Below are 7,489 nucleotides of genomic sequence, written 5' to 3' on the forward strand. Positions count from 1 at the left end.
AGCCTGTAGCGTTGCAGGGGGTTGTTGTGGCCCAAGTGCAGGACCCAAGCAGGGCAGAAAGGCTGTAGAAGACTCAGCTGGAGGAGGGAGGTGCACACACTCTTGATAGAGTCACCCAAGTCACTTTGTCACCCAAGCAGCCACTCACAGGCAGCAGGACTGGGTCTTTGCCAGCAGAGGAGGCAGAAGGGAACTGCACATACCCAGGCAGGACGTGGAAGCGCCCAGCAGTCCCAGCACACCCCAAGCTTTCCTTAGAGAGGGAGGACACTATTTCCTGAGCCAGTGTTGCTCCCCTCGGTGGGGCAAGCAGCAGCCAGCAGCAACCCCGGGCAGCATCTGATGAATCCTCAGTAAAGGGAGGTTTCAGGCTATCCACACCTTAGTGTAGGCAGGGAGAGAGCTCCCACCACACAGCCAAGGGCTCGGCTTCTGCCTACTTGGTTGTCCAGAGAGACAGTCCTTGCTGTTTTCTTCTGCCCCAAAGGTTAACAAGGTGCCTGTGAGACAAGATGGGTATTTGGGCTTGACTTTGGGGGCTTTTATAGCATCTTGTGGAGGCAGTAGGAGGTCCTGCCAGACCCCAGCCTGCTGAGAGATCTCTACCCCATGGGTAGGGCCTGCTCCTGCCTCTCCACGCCAAGTGAGTAGCACAGAGGTGCCAGGCTGGCTGGTTGGAGGAAGAATCAACCCCTGGAGCAAAGTGAGAGCAATTCCTATGTACTTACTGTAAACTTAATACAAATTTGTACTAGTACAAATGCCCTGCGCATGAAGTAAAGGTGCAGCATGAAGCTTGAAGCTTCACACAGAAAAAAGTTAGCCCTTTCTTTTGGTTACCATCTTTTAGTCATAGGCTGATAGGCTCACTCATCCTTACCAGAAAGCTGAAATAAATGTTGGGGGGAAAGGTTCTCCTGCAGAGATCGGTTTTGACTAAGCTTATTTAGTGGCTCTGAGTACAACAGCCACTAAGTGTGAGGCTACTGAGGCCAGAACTGCCTCCTAATACCTTCATTCTTCCCGAAGGTTGGGTTCCTCCTTTTTCAGACAGCTATTCATCACTTTTGCCAGCTGATCTTTGAAAGTCAAAACTGAAAACCTTCAATAAAGGGACCTCAATATAACTCTGGGTTTAGACACTCTGTCCCGTTGTGTTTGAAGGTGGGATCTCTTCCCCTTTCCTGTTGAAAACTCCAGTACTTGAGGGCATTTTGATCTTTAAAGAAATATCTCAAGCATACATGAAACAAAACAAGGGCCAGATGATCATGACAGTACACTGTGTCTTAGTCTAACACTCAGTCTTCCTACGATGCCACTTTATCAAAGGATGTAGCAACAGTGCCTGTTTCCAGTTTGAAGATTAAAGCTTTGATTTGTTACATCAAAGGTTCAAAATAAATCCCATCCTTTGTCAGAAGCTTTGAATCGCCATTATCTACCTTCTAGGCAGGAAAGTATTCTGGTGTTGACACTCTCAAGCCTTCCTTTTAAAGCATTTTTTTTCCCCACTGTGTAAGAAGAAATTAAGGCCCAGGAGAATGCCATAAGGACTAGACTACCCGACAATAGGTCCAGAACTACGCTAATTGATTTCTTTAAGGAAAAAAGAGTAGGATTGATAAGCTCAAAGGGACCTAGTCAAAAGCATTTCCATGCTTCATAAGAGCAGCCAAGCCAAAGAAGAGCAGGGCACCCCCAGCCTCCGAGGGAGAGATTTACATCCTGGACAAGTACCACCTTGTGCTGCTCTTTACAGGCTCATGTACAGGCACATGACGTCTGTAGATCCTGTTCCTATGCCCTCCTATCCTGTTCCTAGAGCCACTCTAGGCATCCCCAAAGGACAGAGAACTGCAAGAGCTGCACCCTCCTCATGAACACAGTCCCACACCTGTTAACTCTTCAGCTCTCACAGGAGAGATCACAAACTGCGACAGGTCTGAAATCTCGATAGAACCAACATCTGCCCTCCAACAGCAAGAAGAATAAAACCTCCTTAAACTGTAACTATTCAACCAATCAGTGACATCTAGGAGCAGATTTCATTCTGGCATTAACATTGCAGGCTAATTTGGGGAGAGGCTAGTGACAAACAGCTGCTGCTGCAACTGTCAGTTGCATTGTCCCTGAGTAGAGGTGAGACTGCTGGGGCAAATTCAGTTCCTGTGACGTAAATCTAGAGTAACAGTGCTGAGGCGAGTATTACACTTCTTTATTGGCTTTGAGACCAGGAATCAGCTGCACCCTATAATTTCTGCATCAAGCCCATGCTGTCAATCGGCTTCGTGTTTTAGCAGGATTTAGATGTATCTAAGGGTGTGTTTATTCCTAGGGCATGTTTGCTGCATAATTGCTACTTCAGGTCTACCGGGGGTTCCAACACTGACTGGAGTCTTTTCATGCAAATTGTTTGTACCCCAAGACATTATCCTTAACCGGATACAGCAAAGATATTTCAAAGCTCAGTCTTTCCCCTGACCACATGAATGCAATACTGTTACTGCTCGCAGTGTTGGAGCTGTATGGCAGCATCTGAGGATAGCCTGTTGTTCCGAACGTTCAGAAGAACAAACAGTAAATGTCAAACACAAACACAAACGCAACCCTTCAAACAAAACCGTGATTATTTTTATTCTGCTCACATTTATTTGCCATTCAGCACTGAGACTCTGACAAGATGGATGACGATGATGATGACAATTACCATTATTATTATTATTAGGTATAAAAATAAAATGAGTTGGTTTTTTTTTTACCATTGCTTGATTCTGCAAGACTTTGTCACTAAAGTCACCCAGAGAGAAACGTGGTGTCATCCATATAAGGGTAAAAAATAAAATTACTGCATGCATATATTTAATACATGGCAAGTAATTAATTAAATATAATGCTCTGTATGAGCAACAGACGTCTTCTACGTGCCTCCAAGTTTTATCCTTAGGACATACCCACCCTGGTGACTGACATAGCAACAAACAGGGCTGATGCCACCTCTCTACTTTACCCTCACCTTTTTTACTGGGAGGGGAAAAGGGGAAGGTCTCATATGCGAAATCCTCTTTACCTGAGACGTGGTGGGGTTTTAGAACTTATTAAATATATTTGCTGAGGTCAAGCGCTGTCTTCAGTACACCTGTCTTTCTCCCTGTCCAAAACAGAAGCTTTTGAGGTCAGCAGGTGCAATTTTCTTCTCATGGAAACCATTAGAGTGAGGGGGAACAGTGAGCAGATACACACAAAATGTTAATTTCCCTGCAGAGCTGAGGAGCACAAAGGCACAAGCCTGGGTCTTCCAATTTGTATGTTCAGCGCTGTATATTCTAGGAGGGTTCATCCCATGCTTGCTAGACCCAACAGACCAGATCCTTTCTAAGACAGGATGTCTGGTACATTGTGGAATGTTTTTTCTTCCCCCAAGGTATGTAAAGAGCAAGATAACTTTGTTAACATCATACACTGCCCAGTTAAGCATAATCGTAGTTATACATGTGAGATCTATTGGAGGAATTCTTCATGGTTTGAATGCTTTCAGAGAGATGACAGAGGACTTCTGGAAATGAAAACATTTACAAGGCCAGAGAACACAGCAGAGAGACGGATTGTGCACAGAGACTGCAAAAACCCGAAGCACACCATGATTCGGGTTCAAGTTCTGGATCACAGCGGTAGTTTTAAGAATAGGGCAGGACAGTTAGATTTCTTTTGCAAGGACTTGTCTTATTTCACCTCTTCTGTCAATACCTTTCCTCACACTTCCCCAGCATGGTTCTTCTTTTCGAAGTGTGTCATTAACAGCTCTGGTTCTAGAAATGCTGAGCTTTATCTCCTGTCCTGCTGGTCACAGAGTGTGGTACCTTTCTGTTCCAGCTGGGACTGGGTCTCTCCAACAGCACCCAGGTGTCCTGTTGCAGCCCTTGGTAGGCCTAAAGCAGCCAGACGTCCCAGACTGAACAATCTCCTGAGAACTGCACAGAATTTTCTTTTCCTGGATAATCGAGACAAAATTTCCCTCTTTTACACTTCACCTTGTCCCATTCCGTGTTTTAAGTCCCACAGGGCTAAGTTATGGAGTGAGGTACTTTTCTTTAAGAGTTGTGGGAAGCCATTTATAGTCATTTTTCTGTAGTCACACAGCAGAGGGATGCAGCACAGCACAGCAAGCTATGAAGTCATATCGCTGATGGATGCCTGTGAAGGCAATTACAGATCATGACAGCCTCTTCTTCTTCCTCTTTTTTAAGGAAAACATTTGTTTTCAAGGCTTTCAATCATTTTGCTTGACTGTATTGCACCAAGGAAAGAACACTTACAAAGCTTCTCCTGTAAGCTGGAACGTCCCATTCCCGCTTGGCCGGTCTCGGGATGGGTGCTCTTTTGAATTCTCTGCCCTAGTGGTGCAATATGCTCTATTGCCAGGGCACCACCATCAAGTCGCCATCGCCAGGCTGCACGGCCCTGAAGAAAAGGACTCAGAGAGAATCACCAGTTATCTGGGACAGTCAATACCGTTGGTATCATTAACCCCCAAAATCCTCTTAACCTTTATGGCTGGTTCAAATAGCACAAAGGTCTCTTCTTTTTGTTGTTTCCCTTTCAGTTCATGAAGTGGGTGTGGAAGTGTCGGGATGGACGGCGGAAAAAAATTAATATTATTGCTTATAGCAGTTGTATTATTGCTGTTATAGTTATTTTGGTAGTGGCTGTTTACTGTCATTGTGGAAATTGCTGTGCCTAGTCTGCTATCAAGGTCTCCTTTTTCTTCCCTTTTTAAATTTTTTTTTGTTTGTTTTTTTTGTTTTGGTTTTGGTTTTTTTGGTTTTGTTTTTGTTTTCCAGGTCATAATCCTCTGGATGGAACGTGAACAAAAGTTGATTTTAAGTCTTCTGGCACTTGCTCATTACTGGTATAATCCTGTTTATAAGAAAGAGCTACTCACTGTTATTATCATAATTGCTGTGGACCCTGATGGTTACGTGTTTCTAATAAAACAGAGGTTTGCTGTTTTGTTCATCAAAAAGTCTCTCTTTTACAACTACGGTGGCTAATATGGGTGAATCCTCGTGGAGATTTCCAGCGGTTGTCCCCCGGCTCATTTATTGGAGATGGCAGGAGGAATTTCCCGTTGCTGACGAACCTATGAGATCTGCTGTAGGAGCAAAGGGAAGGGGAGTTTGTGCTGCTCGTCTTGCATTGCTGATCTCCTGCAGGGCATACTACCTTTTCCTTCGGGTTCCACATTTCTACCAAAAGCTGCAGATTTGCAGCGACCTGACCATCAACTCCCAGGGCACAGCCTTTCCACAATTTGTTTCTTCAAAGCCCATTTAGATTTGGCTTCTCCCTCTATTGGAACAGAGATTTTTCTTCAGCCTCCTGTGGACTGAGGTTTGGGGGTTTCCCTCCCTTCCTATATATTTCATAACCCTGCCATAATTAATTGACTCCTGGGCAATTTTCTTCACCAATCCTTTTTTCCATAAGTGGTTCCTTGAGGGATTTGGAGGGGGTTTCCAATTTCCTCTTTCTTGCCTTCTGCTCTCCCATTCTCTTCATCAGCACCTCTAGGTCCCCGTCTGATTGACTGTCCCTTAAAGATTTAGGGATTCCCTCTTGTATCCCCTCAACCCACAGGGCATAACATCTTCCTCTCACTGGTTTCTGCAACACCAGGGAGTCATGTCACAATGGACCCTTATGTCCCCCTTTGCAAGTTTTGGTGGGAGCCGTCACTCGGTTTGTCGAACTAGCTTAGGTTCAGCCTTACGATTGACAGATACCAGCGGCCCAATTTCGCAGCGGTAATTTATCAGTTCTTGTGCTGCCTCTCCCCACGTCCATACCTTTCCATTTCTTCTATCCGGGGGAAGGACCCCTTCTAGAACAGCGAGTGTCTGCTGTGAAGCGGGGGTGTTATGTATTTCACCTTGCAACTGGATACCCACAGCTTTCAAGGAATCTGGGAATCCCCTTATTAAGGGGGTCATTCTTTCAGGGTCCACGGGCACAGTCATAGGCTCGATCTGAGCTCTCTATCACCCATCATCTGCAGACAGGCAGCCTTCTGCACACTTTCTGTCAGCTGGTCCCTATCACCCGTAATGGCAGTCGGATCACCCTGTTCAAGGGGGCCCAGTCCTCCAGCCCAACAGGCTGCCCGTTGGGTCAGGGACCACAGGGCCCACTGGTTACGGGTGGTTAGGAAAACACCCGGCCCCCAATATCCTTCTGCCTCAGCCTCACTGAGGAGTATCTGGTCCCCACCCCAGAGAGAGACTCTCACCCATACTCAGTCTCTGACTCCTTTTGTGTGCAACTATACTCTCTCTGCAATTTGGCTCGCTCCGCAGGGGAATCGGACATTTCTTCTGTGATAATTTGAGGCACTTCTTCATCCTCTCAGTCATAGGTGTATTCACTTTTAACTAAGGGTCGCAGAGGTTTTACTTCTAGTTTTCCTGTATTTCCCCTTAGCCTGCTCCAATTCTCTCTGTGGAAAAATGCCCATACCATCAGGGAGTTTGAATTTCCCCACAGCGCCAGATGGTGATGGTTGTATCCGATCTACAAGGGCATCCGGCAACTTTTCCAATCATGCAAGCTCTTCCCATAACTGTTCTTGCAACGATTTGATCAGATCCTGAAATTCTCCAATGAGTCTCGCTCTTTCTTTAACCATTCCTGCAAAGATTTAACTAAATCATGCAGGGATCGGATAATCTGCAGTTCTGGATGTGTCTGTTGTTCCCTTTTCTTGGTGGCAGCTACCAGGGCAGCACCCAACACTGCACAGACTGTCGCTTTCCCTGTCCCTGGACGCGCTCTAACCTCAGGTCTCAAGGCTGTTACTCTGTTCAGCTTTGGGGGTTATGCCAATTTTCCCACATCCATTTAAACCCCGGTGGCAAGGGGCATAAATTAAATTTCTCCAAATATGTCAACAGAACCTGGAGGTCGCTCTGAGCAACACCCTCCAGGTTTTCCACATCCCTCAGAGGGAAAGGGTCACCCTGCCAGGCAGAATGTCCCACCTCGAACAGATCCCAGGGACCACTCAGAGCACCCATCACCCAGAATCTCTCCACCCTCAGAGGGCAACGTTTCTGCCAAGCAGGACACCTGACATACCCCTTTGAGGGAAGGGCCGTCCTGCCAGGCAGGACATTTCGGCTCACATGAGACTCGGGGGTCACTCAGAGTGGCACCCAGAGTCCCCCTGCCCTCAGAGGGCAGCTGTCCTGACAGGCCGGACGGCTCAAGGGTGTCGGGACACTTCCAGACAGTCGGTCCTGCCCGGGACACCAGCTAGAAAGTCTCGATCAGATCAGGCTGGTTTCGATTCAACAGCCGAGGTCAGAACGGAGGCACAAACGAGGCCAGACGTCAGGAGCACCAGCACACGCTGTGACCTTTACTGACGTCAGTAAACGGAGCGACAGGCAAGAGGGACGAAGAGAGAGACAGAGGGGAGAAAGAAAACGGAGGA

The 7,489-nt window shown here is 46.7% G+C and overlaps 1 pseudogene; it reads right to left on the reverse strand.

The window, feature by feature from the left end:
* Nucleotides 1–5,732: 5,732 nt before the first annotated feature.
* Nucleotides 5,733–6,511, reverse strand: LOC104496478 (annotated as a pseudogene).
* Nucleotides 6,512–7,489: the final 978 nt, after the last annotated feature.

The sequence above is a fragment of the Buceros rhinoceros genome, unplaced genomic scaffold (assembly GCF_000710305.1).
Source record: "Buceros rhinoceros silvestris isolate BGI_N320 unplaced genomic scaffold, ASM71030v1 scaffold477, whole genome shotgun sequence".
Taxonomy (NCBI): domain Eukaryota; kingdom Metazoa; phylum Chordata; class Aves; order Bucerotiformes; family Bucerotidae; genus Buceros; species Buceros rhinoceros.